Source organism: Polypterus senegalus, chromosome 13, assembly GCF_016835505.1.
Source record: "Polypterus senegalus isolate Bchr_013 chromosome 13, ASM1683550v1, whole genome shotgun sequence".
Lineage (NCBI taxonomy): Eukaryota > Metazoa > Chordata > Cladistia > Polypteriformes > Polypteridae > Polypterus > Polypterus senegalus.
In genome coordinates this window covers 8,995,350-9,013,736 of record NC_053166.1, presented here as the reverse complement: position 1 = coordinate 9,013,736, position 18,387 = coordinate 8,995,350, and positions in this window count along the sequence as shown.

The window sequence follows — 18,387 nt, the reverse complement described above, 5'->3', positions numbered from 1 at the left end:
ATCTATCTATCTATCTATCTATCTATCTATCTATCTATCGGTTATATAGTGCCTTTCACATCTATCTATCTATCTATCTATCTATCTATCTATCTATCTATCTATCTATCTATCTATCTATCTATCTATCTATTATATAGTGCCTTTCACATCTATCTATCTATCTATCTATCCATCTATCTATCTATCTATCTATCTATCTATCTATCATATAGTCCCTTTCACATCTATCTATCTATCTATCTATCTATCTATCTATCTATCTATCTATCTATCTATCTATCTATCTATCTATCTATCTATTATGTAGTGCCTTTTATATCTATCTATCTATCTATCTATCTATCTATCTATCTATCTATCTATCTATTATATAGTGCCTTTCACTTCTGTCTATCTATCCATTCATCACATAGTGCCTTTCACACCTTCTATCTATCTATCTATCTATCTATCTATCTATTATATAGTGCCTTTCATATCTATCTATCTATCTATCTATCTATCTATCTATCTATCTATCTATCTATCTATCTATCTATCTATTGTGGTCTATGGCTGACTTGTCATCACGGCCAATACCCCCAGGCCGCCAGATTGAGCTCTCCGTGCAGCATGGAGGTGCCCCGGATGCCAGCAGGGAATCATGGACTATGGAGTTTTCCCTTACAAACCTGCTGGATACCCCAGGGGTCAACAGAGGATGCTGCAGGGGGGCATAGAGAATCAGTTGTGCCCTATTACCCGGAAGTGCGTCATAGGCAGAGCGACAGCAGAAGTGATGTACTTCCGGGGTGAAGAGAAGGACTTGTACCGGACCCGGAAGTGATAAAGAATCACATGGACTGGGGATTGGGAACACTTTCGGGTCAGGGAATATAAAAGGACTGTGGCAGCTCCCAGACGGTGAGCTGAGCTGGGTGGTAGGAAGGCAACGCGTCTGGGAGTGGTGGAGAGTTTATTGTGATTAGTGTTATTGTATTGAATGAGTATTGTGGAGGAGAGGGTGCTTTGTGTACTGTACTGTGAGAATTAAGTCAACATCTGGACTTTTTCCTTGTGTCTGGAGTCTTGGACAGGGGTTCAAGGGAGTGATACCGCCTACCTATCTGTCGCACTATCTATCTATCTGTTTTTGCCACTTGATTGACATTCAGGGCAGCCGGTCTGAGATCTCTTTTCTTCTAACACGCTGGTCATCCCTCACGCATGATCAAAACTCCGGCTGTGATCGAGTTAGCCTTCCAATTTATATCGACTAAAGAAGGGATTTTAAAAAAAAATTGTTTGGGGAGAGTATGGGCTGGATGTGGAATTGGAAGAGGATTTTTTTCTGTCACAATCGAAGTGCGTTTGTCTGATCTGTCAATCTATCACTGCTATTCCAAAGAAGGAAAATGTGGAAAGGCACTTTCAAACTGTTCATAAAAACTACGAAACTGACTTCCTTCCAAAAAGCGAACTGAGAAAGAGAAAGGAGACGGAACTAAAATCGCAGTTAGTCGGACAGCCGTCATTTTTCATTCGGCTGAATTCAAAAGCAAAGGCAGACACACCGAAGAATCATTCTGGGTGAGTCACTCGATCATTAAGCATAAGAAGTCCTTCCAAGATGGAGAGATGATAAAAGAGGCCTTCGTTGAGGTAGATGGGTAGGGAGAAACTCCTGCTGAGATTTTGAGACCCCTGGCCGGAGAAAAAGGAGTTTCTCCTCGTCATTAAACATGTAGAATACAAGAAACTTAATAACGATCTGACCAACAAGTTTAATGAGCTTAATTTACAGCTGCAAGAAAAAGAGAAAACCATGTGGTCAATATGATTAGCTCAGTTAATGCTTTCAAACGAAAAATGCAACATCTGTCCTCAAAGCTGCAGCACCTTGATTTGGGGAACATCCAAAACCTCGCATCAGAGCTGGAGACGCAATGGAAGGCGTGTGTGCAACTTGACAGCTTAGGCTACACACAGCAGACTGAAAACTGTCCGTCAGTCTTTATCAGACTTTTTCAAGACTCAGCTTTACTTGAGCCAACTGCTACATTTAAGTGCCATCCATTTACGTAAGATGTTGAGGGTGAGTCACTCGCATCAGAAATTGCAACACTGCTTCACCTAAAACTCCTCTACAGTGGAGGATGAGATTTTGACACCACAGGATGACATTCGGCTGAAGTCTGGGGCTCATGGGACAGTTTTGGAACTCACAGAGGAAAAGTACCCAGACATGAGGAAATGTGCCACCTCCTTGACTGCATTATTCGGCTCCACTTATTTATGCCAGTCAGCCTTTCCCTTCATGACGATTATTAAATCCAAATACTGTAGTGACCATAAATGTATTGAATTGTTATTGTGCCATAAAGATTATTCAGTTATGCAAGGTACGACAACATATATTTTATGTATAAAGTATACTCAGTATATATATATATATATATATAGATATATAATTTTTAATGTAGGTAGATCATTTCGACCTGGTCATTTAGCTCACGAGCCAAAAAAGTGTGGGCACCCCTGCTCTACACAAACTGCGTCTGACAATAGCATTCACACAAATGAGAAATGACTGAACCGTGTGCGTGGTTGTAAATGTTTCAGATGTGGGCGGGGCTTTTCCAAACTTCTTTGCATAAAGTCTTCTCTCGCTGGGCTGGAAATTTTCTCTCCCCGGATTTCACTTTAATCTTTTAATTCTCGTGGATACGCCTCTTCATTGGGAAGAAACGCTCCTTTTTCCTGATGGCAACACAAATTAGACAATCTACTAATCTCTGATTCGATTTCTTTTCGCTGTTATTTCACCGATTTCTAATAATTTCCGTTTGTTTGCGATCTTTACTATCATTTTTTGGAGATTTTTGAATTTTCATACTTACGTTATCTGTAACCTGCTCTGCATGTGTATCACTCCAACATTTTTGAATTCTTAACGACGTTCTACTTTGTCATCTACTCTTCGTCTTTTATTTCCGGCCCCGGGCGTGGTTAAATCTCTTGTGCCAGTACGCTCTTTTTGCGCCAGTACGCTCAACACACATGTGCTGTTAGGTGATAAAGGGGTGAGATAGAAAGCCAATTAGAGACAGGAAATGATTAGGGAGTCAGAATGACTCAGCCATGATGGGCAGTTTAGCCAGGACATCGGGATACCCCCAACTCTTTATGAAAAGTGCCCATAGATCTTTAATGACCCCAGAGAGTCAGGACCTTGGTTTTGCATCTCATCTGAAGGATGGCACCATTTTTACAGCACACTGTCCCCCTGTCACTACACTGGGGCATTAGGAATCACATTCAGAGCACAGGGAAAGCGCCCCCTGCTGGCGTCACCAACACCTCTTCCAGCTTTTCCTAAATCAGGGGTGTTGACCTCCGGTCCTGGAGGACCCCCAGTGACTACAGGTTTTCATTCTACCCTTTTCTTAATTAGTGACCTGTTTTTGCTGCTCATTAACTTCTTTTGCCTTCATTCTGCTCTTTACAAAGATGCCCAGACAGGACCTCCGAAGGACGACGCCATATTTACAGCATGCTGTGTCCCCCCCATCACTGCAATGGGGCAATTGGGATAAACACAAAATCATTAGCAAATAAAGAGAAATGAAAGAGGGTGGCATGGTGGTGCAGTCACCAACTCTGGTCCCGCGGTGCTACCGTGGCTGCAGGATGTCATTAATGATAATAATCATAACAATTCTTTACATTTATATAGCAGTGAGCCATACATTCAGTGAGTGGGGAGCCCCTTCAGCCATCACTAATGTGCAACACTCACCTGGATGGATGATGTGATGGCAGCCATTATTGAGCCAGTATGCTTAACACACACGAACTGCTAGGTGGTGAAGTGGTGACAGAGATAACCAATCAAACGATTAGGGGTCCAGAAAGACCAGGCCATGGTGGGCAATTTAGCCAGGACATTGGGGTACACCCAACTCTTTACAAAGGATGCCCAGGGATCTCTAATGACCACTGAAAGTCAGGACCTTGGTTTTATGTCTATGCTAAAGGATGATGCCATTTTAACAGCCCAGTCTCCCTGTCACTGCACTGGGGCATTAGGAGTCACATTCAGACCACAGGGACCAGCAGTAACCCAAGGTTTTTTTTTTTTTTGGATACCCCAACTAACTCAGAGTCACAGGGTCAGACATTTTGTAGAGCAATCGCAGATTAAGGACCTTCCTCTAGGGCCCAACAGAGTAGCATTCCTTCTGTCACTGTCAGCCATTTGAGTTACCAGCCGAGATCCCTCAGCCACAGAACTACCGTTGGTCTCTCATCCCATTACAGGCCGGGCCCAAACACCCTTATCTTCAGGTGGATGACCTCCTCTGAAGTGCATTTGGTGTGCTTGGACTCAGGACACCATGTCACTTTGAGGCTGGCTTTTCTAATTGTTGCGATTCACTTTGTCCTACAGCAGTATAGGGAGTACCGGAGAAGAAGCTGGATGTGGCAGAAATGAGGATGTTGGGATGGATGTGTGGAGCTATAAAGAAGGACAGAATAAGAAATGAAACCATCAGAGGGCCAGCAAAAGTCAGGGAGAGACATCAAAGAAAGTCTTGGGAAGGAGGTTCAGGTGGTTATGGGCATGTTGGTGAGGAGAGACACAGAATATGTGGGCAACCAAGTGATGGGAACTGGGAAGAGAAATCGGGGAAGCTGAAACTGAGGTGGGTGTGTGGAGTAAAGACTTGAAGGAAAAGGGGCTGCCCGGGGAGTCCCAAGCTGTATGGAGAAGGTTGATCAAACACCATGACCCCCACACAGAAGTGGGTTGAGATGAAGACAAAATGGGTACTGAATGTGCCCTGTCACCCTTCTCATCCCAACCAATGCAGCTGTAATGGAACCCCTAGCTCTCGTCAGATTCTATATTGGAATATATGAGTTCACCAAAATGAACGATGCATGACCGATCTTCACGTGACCAGGGATGTTTACATCAATTTGAGCGCTAAATGATCTGTAATAACACGCTTCCTGTGTGATGAGCTGTTCACTCAACGTTTCAGGGCCTAATTGACGGGAAAGCCCTGAGAGAGCCGCGGCTCCGCATGAGCCGTAAAGCAAAAGGAGAAGTGAGTGTGTGACTCACGTCTTACAGTGTGCCTCGAACTGTGAAGAGCGGGTGCGTCCCTCTGACACGTGGGTCACGTGACACTGAGCTGGCAACATTTTTGGAAGTTTTGCAAGTCATCAGGAGCCTGTAGGCACATGCAAACACAACAAAAAAAAAAAAAAAATAACAACGTCGAACAGCATTTCAGGGTTAGGTAAACAAAGCCACGCTGGTCCAGGCTTGTGTCATTACCGTCCCTCACTTCCTCGTTACATTTGGCAACACTCAGCCACCTTTAGCCACAGTGACGGTTTGTCTCCTACAGGAGATTAGATCACAGCTGATGCCAGGCAAAGCTGTGTGTGTGTGTGTGTGTGTGAGTTCAGATGTGTCACCTCCTTCTACTTACAAATCCCACTGCTGCCTCACAGTTCCAAGCGATGGGCCTCAATCACTGGCGTAATCGTAGTTCGTCGAGCTTTTCCTCCTTTACCTCAAGGACAGGCAGCTCGAGTTTTACTGGCAGCATCTCATTGACCTGCGATGGAAGAGAGCGTAAGAGACTGTGACCTGTAATGGGACTGGCGGGTCATCTGACTTTCTTCAGCTCCCCTCGACCATAGATGGGAAGGAAAACAGTTTGAGGTTTGGTCACCTGAGGAATAGCAGGCTGGGACAATTGTAGCTGTTTTGGGGTGCCAGGTGTCCCTGTTTACTTGTCAAAATGTGCAAATAAAATGACTTGCAATGGCGGTTATAATATAAACAAATATAAAAATATAATATTCTACTAGCAACTGGGAGTCCGATCGAATCAACAACAACAACAACATTTATTTCTATAGCACATTTTCATACACACAGTAGCTCAAAGTGCTTTACATAATAAAGAATAGAAAAATAAAAGACACAACAAGAAAACAAAATAAATCAACATTAATTAACATCGAATAAGAGTAAGGTCCAATGGCCAGGGGAGACAGAAAAAACAAAAAACTCCAGACGGCTGGAGAAAAAATAAAATCTGTAGGGATTCCAGACCATGAGACCACCTGACCAGTCCCCTCTGGGCATTCTACCTAACATCAATGAAACAGTCCTCTTTGGATTTAGGGTTCTCATGGAAGGACTTGATGATGATGATGGTCACGTAGACTTCTGCCTTTTAATCCATCCATCATTGTTGGAGCATCATGAAGCTCTGAGTAGGTGGAGGTGGCGCAGGTCACCACCACAAAGAAACCGGAAAAAGAAACAGAAAAGAGAGTAGAGGTCAGTACGGATTTTAGAGCCACCAATGAGTAATTATTATGAGGAAATGAACATACAGAGTATCAGGATTAAGTTAAAGTGAAGTTATAAAAAGGCCATGTTACAGTAATGTGTTGTCAGCCGTGTTTTAAAGTGCTCTACTGTATCAGCCTGGTGAATTCCTATTGGCAGGCTATTCCAGATTTTAGGTGCATAACAGCAGAAGGCCGCCTGCCCGCCTCACCACTTCTTTTAAGTTTTGTTCTTGGAATTCTAAGGAGACACTCATTTGAGGATCTGAGGTTACGATTTGGAATATAAGATGTCAGACACTCCGACATATAAGATGGAGTGAGATTATTTAAGGCTTTATAAACCATAAGCAGAATTTTAAAGTCAATTCTGAATGACACAGGTAACCAGTGTAGTGACGCTAAGACTGGTGTGATGTGTTCGGATTTTCTTTTCCTAGTTAGGATTCTAGCAGCTGCATTCTGCACTCGTTGTAACTGATTTATATCTTTTTTGGGTAGTCCTGAGAGGAGTGCGTTACAGTAATCTAGTCGACTGAAAACAAACGCGTGAACTAATTTCTCAGCATCTTTCAGTGATATAAGAGGTCTAACTTTACTTATGTTTCTTAAGTGAAAAAATGCTGTCCTAGTGGTCTGATTAATATGTGATTTAAAATTCAGATTACAGTCAACAATCACCCCTAAGCTTTTTACCTCCGTCTTGACTTTTAATCCCAATGTATCCAGTTTATTTCTAATAGCCTCATTGTATCCATTATTGCTAATGAATCAGGCTACAAATTCTACGTTTGTGAAATCCATACTTTCTCTCCAAAGTATTCTTTGTTTTTTTGTCCTTGAAATGATTTTGTTATCACGGCACTGATTTGTGCTCTAAATAGACCTTTACGGCCGATGTAATGAAGAGCTTCCTGTTTAAACGGGGCTGCGAGACGTGAACTCAGCTCTTCCGCGCACCTCATTTGATTTTTTCTGGCAAACAAATTTTCAAAACAAACCGTATTTTACGGCTCTAATCAGAGTCGGAGTAATAATTATGTTGGTGTGGTCATTTTAGATCTGAGATCTAAAAAAAAGGTTTGGGGGTCCACCCCGCATATTAACAACATGGTCTTCAAAAATGATAGGGCGCGAAGGTAGCCTCCAAAGACCAAGTCCAAGACGTGACTGGAGGCGAGTGGTTGGTTTGATATGTAGGGGGCAGGAAGAGGAGGGTCCAATGGGATTAGGCGGAAGTGAGGTCAGGTGGAGGGTGTGGTCCGGAGGTGGAAGTGGAACCCGCTTGGGTTTTAAGTGGTCTTTCCTTCCTGTGATCTGTAGAGGTGGGAGAAGAGATGTTAGGACAGTTTGTCACCCTCTGAGTCAACTTTTTTTGGCCTTAGTTAAGCCCCTTGACTGCCTCCCATGCACATGTGTGTGACATCTTGTCCAAAACTGGCAATCTTTGAACAGATGGCAATGCTGCCCGCCACAGGATTTATCATAAAAACTGTACTGATTGGTATGCAGCATTCAAACTGTTCAACGTTTAGAGGCATACAAGCAGGTAAAGCAACACAAAAGAGACTCATCTTTGTCCACGCCATTGAAGGGAGACCAATCAGGAGAATGAGACGACGTAATGACCAGGATCCAATTGTGGTGTGTGTGGCAGACGACTAGGGTCCTTGCCCCTCTGGGACGCCTGGCGAAGGGAAGGACTGAGAGAGGGGCCATATCTTTCCAGGGGCGAAAGAGGGCAGCACCCGGGCCATGAATACGGAGCTGGGAAGCTCGACCCTGTGGGGGTCCGTGGCCACCGCCATGGGGTGCCTGGATGCTTCCAGAATCATGGACTACAGCACTTCTGCCACAGCAGGAATTGTTGGCGGAAGATCATCAGTGAGCACTGGGAGCACATCCGGGGCGTTATAAAGGGGGCCGCCTCACTCCATTCGGGGAGCTGGAGTCGGGTGGTAATGGACGGAGCTTGAGAGAGAGGAGTGGAGGCAGCAGCAGGAAAGAACAGGAAGAAGAAAAGGACTGAGCCGTGTGAGGTTATTGTGGCCGTGTTGTGCTATGAAAGTAAACGTGTGTCTTTGGTCTTCTGGCGGTCTCAGTGTCTGTCTGTGTCTGGGCGGGTCTTTCACACGTGATTAGCCCACCAGAACAAATGCAGGGTTTTTGTCTCAGACTTGAGTGAGTGTGGTCAATGCTTAGACTGACAAGCCCTTCATGGGGGAACGGGCTGGTTAAGCATTGACGTGCAAGAGACCACCCTGCTCAGCCATTTATCATCGCATCGCTTAGTGCAGGAAAGATGAGAGAGAAAGAAATCAAAGGGACAGAGAGATGGAAGCGCAGACTCGGAAAGGTGGAAGGAGGCGAGCGGTCAGGTAGGCAGAGGTGTTCCAGGGGTGGACCCTTCCTGCTGACTTTGTGGAGCACAGATGATTGTGGGCTCCAGGGGTCCTGCTACAAAGATGGCAGTGGCAGGATAAGGGGGTCCCAGTGGACTCCACCGGAAGTTGGCTCGGATGGAAGTCGTGGTGTGGGCCGCATTTTCTGCTGTCTCAGCCCTGTTGAGTATATCTGATGGGGGAGCACTGGGAGTGCAATGATTTCCTTTGATTTCAATCAAACTACACAATTTTGCATGGATAACTGTTGTTGTGTCCTCACTCGCCCTTCTCCATCCTCAGTTCCGACTGTCGATATCCCAGGAGATGGAAGAGGTCCATGGCTGCGGGCACCTGAGGTGTCACACCAATCTGGGAAGGGCCACTTGATAAACACATCAGAACACAATTAGAGTCTCGCGTTCAGCTCAAGCTGGGGAGCAGGCACTGTACTGGTACAATAAAATGTGGTCATCACATACCCCTGGGGGTCAGCTATTGTACAGGACCCCTGGATGAGGGGCTCCTGGAAGGCAGAGGCACACCTGCTGAGCATTCTGGGAGAGCAGAAGCCACCAACTGCTCCAAGAGGATGGAAGAAGGGGGCTCATGGGTCCCCACATGTCCTAAGGCAGTGACTCTTAAGCTTTTTTGAATCACGGACCCCTTTAAGAATCGGATGAAAGCTATGGACCCCCCCCTTCCCCAGAAATATTCCCTTAAACACAACTTTATTGAATGAATGAATAGGATGTACTTTATCTATCGAGATTTGATTGTCTCATATGTATATGACTTTAAAGTAAAGAATCTAAAACAAACACCCAATTTTTAGGCAAAAAGTAACGGCCACCCATTAAAATTATGAAATATAATCCTCTTGTGCAAATTAAATCAGATCTACTCCTACTACACGTCCTACTCCCATTACTACCACTCGCTGCTGCCTCGCAGTTAGGAGACCCTTAAGGTGTTCGCTTCCCATCTCCTCCCTGTATGGAGTCTCCATGTTCTCCCCGTGTCTGCGTGGGTTTCCTCTCACAGCCCAAAGACTTGCAGGTCATGTGCATTGGCGATCCTAAATTGTCCCTGGTGTGTGCTTGGTGTGTGGGCTGGTGCCCTGCCCAGGGTTTGTTTCCTGCCTGGTGCCCTGTGTTGGCTGGGATTGGCTCCAGCAGACCCTGTAGTTAGGATATAATGGGTTGGATAACGGATGGATGGATGGATTACTACATGTATTCAAAAATCAACAGTTCCAGACTGTATGGGGAACATAAATGTTCACTTTTATCTGACCCTCACGGACCACCTGAAACCCATCCGTGGACCACCTAGTGATCCCCAGACCTCAGGTTAAGAACTCCTGTCCTAAGGGATGGCATCGAGTGGCACGAGTCAGGCCTGGGGGGCACCGAATGAGGTGGCTGGGGTGCAAAGTGCTTGTGGGCGGGCGGCTCAATGAGCTGAGCAGACAGCAGAAGTGTTGCTGGAGAAGGAAGGACGGCGGCACCTTCTGGTGTTTTGTTATTTAAATACAGTCCATGATTTTAACCCCATTTTATTTATGGATTCTTCATTCAATTTTTATGGGTTGTTTATAAAGGATGGAGCACTGCACATTTACACTTTTGGGTTTTGAACCAACCCTTGACTTTTGCACCGTACTCTCGCTGTGATATGTGTCCTTATCGCTCGGCCCTTCCCAGTCATGTCATCGACAGAAACCCGGGTTCAAGGACGTGGAGGCAGCTGGAGCCAACCTGAATCGCCACACTAGATTCGCAAAAATAGAATCAAGTGGAGATTTGAAGGTCCATAAAGTTCTACTCTCCTGTCGGAAAGATGTGCCCAAGAAATAGAAGCAGGGGGGCACATGCAAAGATGAAGAAGAAAAATGGGAACCTGGGAGGAAGCCTGCAGTGCTCCACCAAGAGAGCAGGGAAACGCCACAAAATACAACACGTGCAGCCATGAAGTTAACGTCTCCCAACAAAAGCCCTAAAAGGTGGTGCTGCTCTTAAACTGTCCCAGTTTCCACAAACTGGAGAACTGAGGAGGCAAACTTCTGGGATAAGAATTTTGTTGTTTTGTTTTTTTGTTTTTTTGTATCAATCAAATGCTTTTTCAAAGACTATTTGTATGTACTTTGGAGTGAAATGAATCTGAAGATTTCTGACAATGGTGTCCATTACGGTCTCGAGTGAAAAGGATGGACGGCTCTACCCAGGATAGGAAAAGATGGACAACTGCATAAGAGGAGAAGGGCATCACTGTGAGAAACCCACCCCTTACAGGTCCTCAGCTGGCTTCTTCCTCAGGCGCATGTCCAATCGCAGCGTCATCTGCCACAGGGAAAAAGGCGGCTGCAGGATGCTGACCATAATGTACTTTTCCCGTCATTTTCTGTTCTTTTTCTTTTTAATTTGCCACTTTCAGAGATTGCTTAGCCTCTTGGGTCCTGCTAATGATATGTCAAAAAGGGAGGGGCCAAGGGCAGCATCCCAGCCAATCCCACATATAAAGGAGGGGCTTGTGGGGGCGGAGCCTCAGCTGACATCTGACACCTTGGTGCTTTGGTTGGATGTTGGTCTTTGCGTAAGACTGGCAGGCTTCACCTTATTTCATATTTGATTTTTCTCTTTTGCAGTTTTAAACCACACGCTAGTGACGAACTACGTTGAGCTAAATTCTGACAGAAACACCCAGCAGGGGTTAGAGGTGAGTGGTAGGCACCAGACTGCAGACACTCTTATATAGCGCCTCTAGACGAGGACAGGCCATTCAGCCCAACAAAGTTTGCCAGTCCTGTCCACTTAATTCTTCTAAAATAACATCAAGTCGAGTTTTGAAAGTCCCTAACGTCTTACTGTCTACCCCACTATTTGGTCGCTTATTAAAAGCGTCTATCGTTCTTTGTGTAAAGAAAAACTTCCTCATGTTTGTGCAAAATTTCCCCTTAACAAGTTCCTAACTGTGTCCCTGTGTTCTTGATGACCTCATTTTAAACTCACCGCCTCGACCCACTGTGCTAATTCCCTTCATCATTTTAAACACTTCACTCAGGTCTCCTCTTAATCTTCTTTTGTTTAAACTGTAAAGGCTCAGCTCTTTTCATCATAACTCATCTCCTGTAACCCTGAATCAGCCGAGTTGCTCTTCTCCGGACTTTTTCTAGTGCTGTTCTGTCCTTATGGAGACCAAAACTGCACTCATTGGTAAGAAGTCCAGATGAGGCCTCACCAGTGTGTTATAAAGCTGAGAAGAACCTCCTGTGACTTGCACTGCACACATCAAGGCGCTATATAACCTGACATTTTGTTAGCCATCTGAACACTGTCTAGATTTCGTAGAACTTTAGAAAGATTTAGACGAGAACAAGGCCTTTCAGGCCAACAAAGTGCTCCAGTCCTGTCCAATTAATTCTTCTAAAATAACATCAAGTCTAGTTTTGAAAGTCCCTAAAGTCCTCATGTCCACCACACTACTTGGTCACTTATTCCATGTGTCTGTGGTTCTCTATTTCCTAATGTTTGTGTGAAATTTCCCCTTAACTAGTTCCCAACTGTGTTTCCGTGTTCTTGATGAACTCATTTTAAAGTCACCATCTCGATCCACTGGACTGATTCACTTCATCATTTTAAACACTTCACTCAGATCTCCTTTTCATCTCCTTAAGGCTCAGCTCTTTTAATCTTTCTTTATAACTCACCCCCTGTAGACCTGGACTCAGCCTAGTTGCTCTTCTCAGGACTTTCTCTAGTGCTGTTATGTCTTTATGGAGACCCAAACTGCACCCAGGACTCCAGATGAGGCCTCACCAGTGTGTTATTAAGCTGAGCAGAACCTCCTGTGACTTGTACTCCACACATCAAGGCGCTATATGACCTGACAGTCTGTTAGCCTTCTGAATACTGTCTGGATTTATTAGAACATTAGAACAATATAAACGAGAACAGGCCATTCAGCCCAAAAAAGCTCACTTGTCCTGTCCAATTAATTCTTCTAAAGTAACAAGTAACAGTAAGTTAATTTTTGAAGGTCCCTAAAGACCTCCTGTCCACCACACTACTTGGTCACCTATTCCATGTTTCTGTGGTTCTCCAGTTTCTAAATGTTTGTGCAAAATTTCCCTTTCACGAGTTTCCAACTGTGTCCCCGTGTTCTTGATGAACTCATTTTAAAATAACAGTCTCGATCCACTGGATGACCAGAGAAGTACGTGATGTGTCTGAGGGAATGAGGACTTGAGCTGGGGTAACAGACAAGATCCCAGTTTGAGAAGGTCTGCACCAGGGATCGTCTTGAAGTCCTTACCTGTTTAAACTGGTTATGGATGTGTTGAGCCAAGTGATAAAAGACCAATCCCCCTAATGCAGGCTTCGTGCTGATGACTTTGTGTTGTGGAGCACCAGAAAACAGGAAGTGAAGAAGAAGTTGAGGTGTCCCAAGGCCAATCCACTCATGTAAAACTCTCTGGCATGTCCTGGGACCCCTAGGTTGGACTTACCTGAAATACTCCCACAGGTTCCTAATCAGATGCCTGAACCACCTGTTGGGAAGCTTCTCCCCTAACGTCCTGAATGTTTCTGCTCCTCACCCAATCTCCATGGCTGAGCCCAAGCCTCATTTCTTCCTCTTGTATCCCCAATGGTTCTTCTAGTCAGTCCGTCAGTCATTTTCTAAAATAATGAGTCCTGGTGGGCGTCTGTTGGAACCAATCCCAGCCAGCACAGGGAGCAAGGCAGGACCAAACAGTCACCCCTCCAAAGCTCATGTGAGGACAGGACCACAGATTGACCAGTAAATTGAGAGCTTTCTGTTAACCACAACATCTACATATCTGCAGACACCACACTGATCTGCCCGTCAATTTACAAACAAGACCCCGAGATACTTAAAACTTCCTTCACTTGAAGGTAGCACCTCATCCCCAGCCTGGTGAGGACATTCCATGTTTTTCCAGTTGAGCAGCAAGACCTCAGACTTGGAAGTGCTTTTCATGACCCTAATTTATAATCCAGCCGTGACTCGGAAGTAAGAAATACGGAAGTAAGAATTTCACTGAGCGCCACACGTGTGGTCAAATTTGCTTGTGTGTGAACTTTGTGTATCTCACGCCGTATGGTTGCCTGGGTGACCTCCAAGGGAACTGACATTTTTATTTTGCAAATGCTTTATTGCCATAGCAACGTCCTTTGGTGACACTCGTACAAATAAAACATCAATACAAGAATTCGGCATGAGGACCACCACAATGACCACAAAGACCACTGATCTTAGCACAGACAGGGACACGTTCATCAGACTCCCACACAGTGGCATAGGAATAGGTGGGCTCTGTTCAGTTAAGCCAAGCCCCAGTAATTTTATTATGTATCCCCACACCACGAGGGGAACACCCCTCCCCGGGGCTCATTGATGTTCTATATATGGTCGTGGGTGGAGTTTGCATGTCCTCTCTGTGTCTTTGTGGTGCTTTAGTTTCCTGCCACTGTCCAGAGGCATGCAGGGTAGGAGAACTGGCTGACGCTAAAGTGGCGTGTTTGTGTGTGTGTGTGTGTGTGTTCACTTTGTGATGCAGACTGGCGCCCTCTCCAGGATTTGTTCCTGCCTTGCGCGCCTATGCTAGCTGATAAGGACACAGTCCCGAGGATTACTGTGAGCACCAGACCTGGGGGAATGTTAACAAACCAGAAATGAATGGTACAAAAATCAAAAACTCAAAATGTAACCCTAACTGAACCAATGTTCACCCGATTTATGCCACTACCCTTAAGAGAGAGAATCTTTTACTTGAAATTATCCACCAAGGGATACTCAATTTCAGCGGTGCGGCCAAATTTAATCTAAAGGTAATTGGACTGATAGCCTGCCAACCCCTGGATTGACCTGTGAAGTTGGCTAACCTGACCAATCAGCACCAAGGCACTGCTGAAACCAATAATCATATAATTGCCCCACCGTGGCTGAGAGCCCTTGTGATCACATGACGATCACTTGACGAATAAGGTGAGGAAAAAAAAAAAAAACCTAAAATACACAACACACAACCCCAGCTGGGACAGGCTCCAGCATTTCCCACCCTCCTGCCACCCTGGTCTGGACTGAGTGGGCTAGAAAAGGACATGACCAGTGGTATTCACAGCTAATCAGCAGCTCTAGTCAGGGTGGACCAGACTAAAGTCGAGTCTTCATTTTGATTTACAAGCTGAGACTGAAGAGGCATCTCTTATATTAGCAGGCAGATCAGTCCACAGCTTTGGGCTCCTGTCACTAAAAGCTCGACCTCCTGCTGTTATTTTGTTAATCCTTGGAATCCTTGCTGGGCCGGCATTTTGAGATCGTTGGTTTGCATGTAATGTCAACGCATTGTGAGATGGCACTACTGTGCACCCTAGGCCAGTGTTTCTCAGCCACTTTTGGGATGTGGGCTGCCTCCAGTGGGTCACACATTGCTATTGTTTATGGTCGTGGTGGGTCGTTGCTCCAATGAGCTCACTCAGGCCCCCCCACCCCGGTCTGACATTTACGCTCAATTTCACTCCACCACGAATTCATGATGTTCAGTTCACCAAGGGGGACACCCTCATCTCCCTGCTGTCACATGCATGTCAGTTCACCAAGGGGGACACGAAGACACTGTAAGTGCCATGGTGAATGGACTGGCATCCTGACTGGGGTGGAAGGTGTATGGGGCTTGATTATTATCCCAACCGGGGCGAAAATTAATTGATGGACGGGTAGAGGTTGTTTGACAAGTGTAGTTCCTCCTCCAGTACAATAGATGGCAGTGCTCCTCTGGTGTGGACCCAGTATGGACACCTGCAGGGATCCATGGGATTTGTAGTCCTGAGGCACAACTCCGTTGGTGTCCTTGGGTGGTGCCAGAGGGTTCTGTTTTTGTGGGTCTGGGGTTTCCATCCGGCTATGCCCTGGCACTGGAAGTACACCCTGGTTTGACATAAAAAGAAGCCATCCAGCCTCCTCCAGCTGAGTCAGAATCAGGAGGCAGAGGGAAGGCGAAGTTCACCTGGAAGAGAAGAAGGAGTATTGTGAATTGAAGATGGTGGTGTGGACTGTGAAAGAGGCATTTTGTGAATAAAAAATGTTTATATGAACTATCTTGGTATGGTTTGTGTCTGGAGTTTAGGGCCTCAGTGGCACCCCCTGGAGGTCACAACACTTACATGGATAAAAGTAGACCACCCTAGACCGTGTCTTTCAACTGTTGTGGTGTCATGACCCAGTTTCTCATATGCCAGTGGGTTCGTGACTCACCAGGTAAGGGACCTCTCTTTGTAAATTTTGCACAATCGTCTGAGCAGGGCTGGAGTGCGGTGGTCCTGCATGAACACCAGGTTGTCAGAGTGTTAGAGGAATCAACCACAATCGTCAATAGCTTTTACCTTCTTGGTGAATCGAGCACAATCGTAAGAACGATGAAGGTCGTCCAGTATGGGCCGATGTCCACCTGTGATGCTACCGTGGTCCACAGGTTGGGAAATGCTGCCAAGGACCCTGCACTGTGCCAGCTGGAAATGGAAAGGGAGAACCTGGGAGCGAGACTCAAACCACTGAGCCACTGGACCCCCCCCCCGTTGATGTTAATATTGAACTGAAATACTCATTTAGGGGTGGAGCGCGGTGACATTCCATTAGCATAAGCGCTACACGACTGTACGGAGATTCAAATAGGAAATGCTGATTTATGGACAGTGTGGGAACGGAATGGCAACCATAAAGCGTTGCGTATTGTTCATCGTTTTGAGTACCCCGTTTTTGAATCAGAAATCCAGACTGATTCATGGCCGTTTGTGCTTTTCTCATTTTTGCCAGCGCTGTGTGACTCATGTCGTTTTCGGAGAATTTGCTGCTTTCCATTATAGGGTTAGAAGTTGACTTCACTGCTCACATGCTACGTCTCAAATTACGTTAAATCTTGAAACAAAATAAGAGCGCCCTGCTGTCATATTTTTGCTTAAATTGAAACATCTGAACTGAACATTTCAAGCTTGCATTGCATTCTTTCATAAGTTATTCTGCAATCCTTGTTATATTTCATTGCTATCTTTTAACACCCACTGAGTTTATTGATATCGGGGGTCGGTTATGCTGTGTGGCCAGCAGGATCCCAGATTCTTGACACAACTACACAAACACCAGTCACGGGTTCAACACACCTTTCATTTGACATTTATACCTTCGATACGCAAGTCACAAATCCTCTCTCTCTTAAATCTCCCAAGCAGACCCAGCCATTCAAATACAAATATCGGCAGAGTTTCTTTGCAGCCTTTGTCTATTTTTCGTAAAGCGTTCGACTCAGTTGATCGAGTTACCCAGTGGGACATCCTGAGACTTGATGGGATCCCCTCAGGGTTGCTGGTGTGGCGAGCGGCTGGGGGCAGTGCCCAGCCGGGATGCCGAGAAGGACCGGGAGAGGGACTATGCCTCCCCTGGATCATGAGTTGCTGCCCCCAATGATGATGTCACTTCCAGTTCTGGGCCCCAATGACATCACTTCTGGTTCCAGGCCTACTGATGATATCACTTCCAGTCCCGCCCACAATGGTGATGTCACTTCCGGTCCCAGTCCCAACGACATGATTGTTGATTCTGGGCCTACTGATGATTGTACTTCTGGTTCTGGCCCCAATGACAACACTTCAAATTCCAGACCTACTGATGACATCACTTCTGGCCCTGGCCCCAATTACACCACTTCTGATTCCAGGCCTACTGATGATGTCACTTCCGGCCCCTCCCCCAATGATGATGTCACTTCCGGTCCCGGCCCCAATGGTGATGTCACTTCTGGCCCCAGTCCCAGTGACATTACTGTTGATTTCGGGCTTACTGATGATTTTACTTCTGGTGACGCCCACAATGGTGATGTCACTTCCGGTCCCAGTCCCAATGACATGATTGTTGATTCTGGGCATACTGATGATTGTACTTCTGGTCCTGGCCCCAATGGTGATGTCACTTCCGGTCCCAGTCTCAATGGCACCACTTCTGGTTCCGGACCCACTGATGACATCACTTCCAGTCCCCAAACCCAGACCAAACGATGACATCACTTCTGGTCCCACTCCCAATGACACCACTTCTGGTTCCGGACCTAGGGATGACGTCACTTCTGGTCCCGGCCCCAATGATGCCACTTCTGTTTCTGGCCCCAATGACGCTCTCCTTTAAAGCCGCCATCTTTGTGCCAGCAAGTCAGTTCTGTACTCTCACTATTCAACCAATTTTGCAGCCAGGAAAACAATATACGGGTGGCACCCCCAAACTTTTGTTTGTTTTTTAGTCACGTTTGTGACAACAGGCATAGAAAATAAAGCAGATAATAAAGGAAAGTAAAAATACCATACGTCAACGACTCTCTAATGGAACAAAAAAAGGACAGAAGACGAGACTCTGAGCCCCAGCCAGGCAGAAGAACCCAGTCTGGGACAGGACAGAGTGGGCCGTCCTGAAATGTGACCGCTCATCTCTTTTGTCTTGTCCACATTTTGTCAGGGCGAGTCACTGAGTCACCCGGGGACGTCAGACTACACGACCGGTAGGTTAGGACTGCCTCAGACTGGTTGAGAGTATGTGAGTGAAGTCCGAGACTGGAAATCTCTGGCAGAATTGTGAGGTG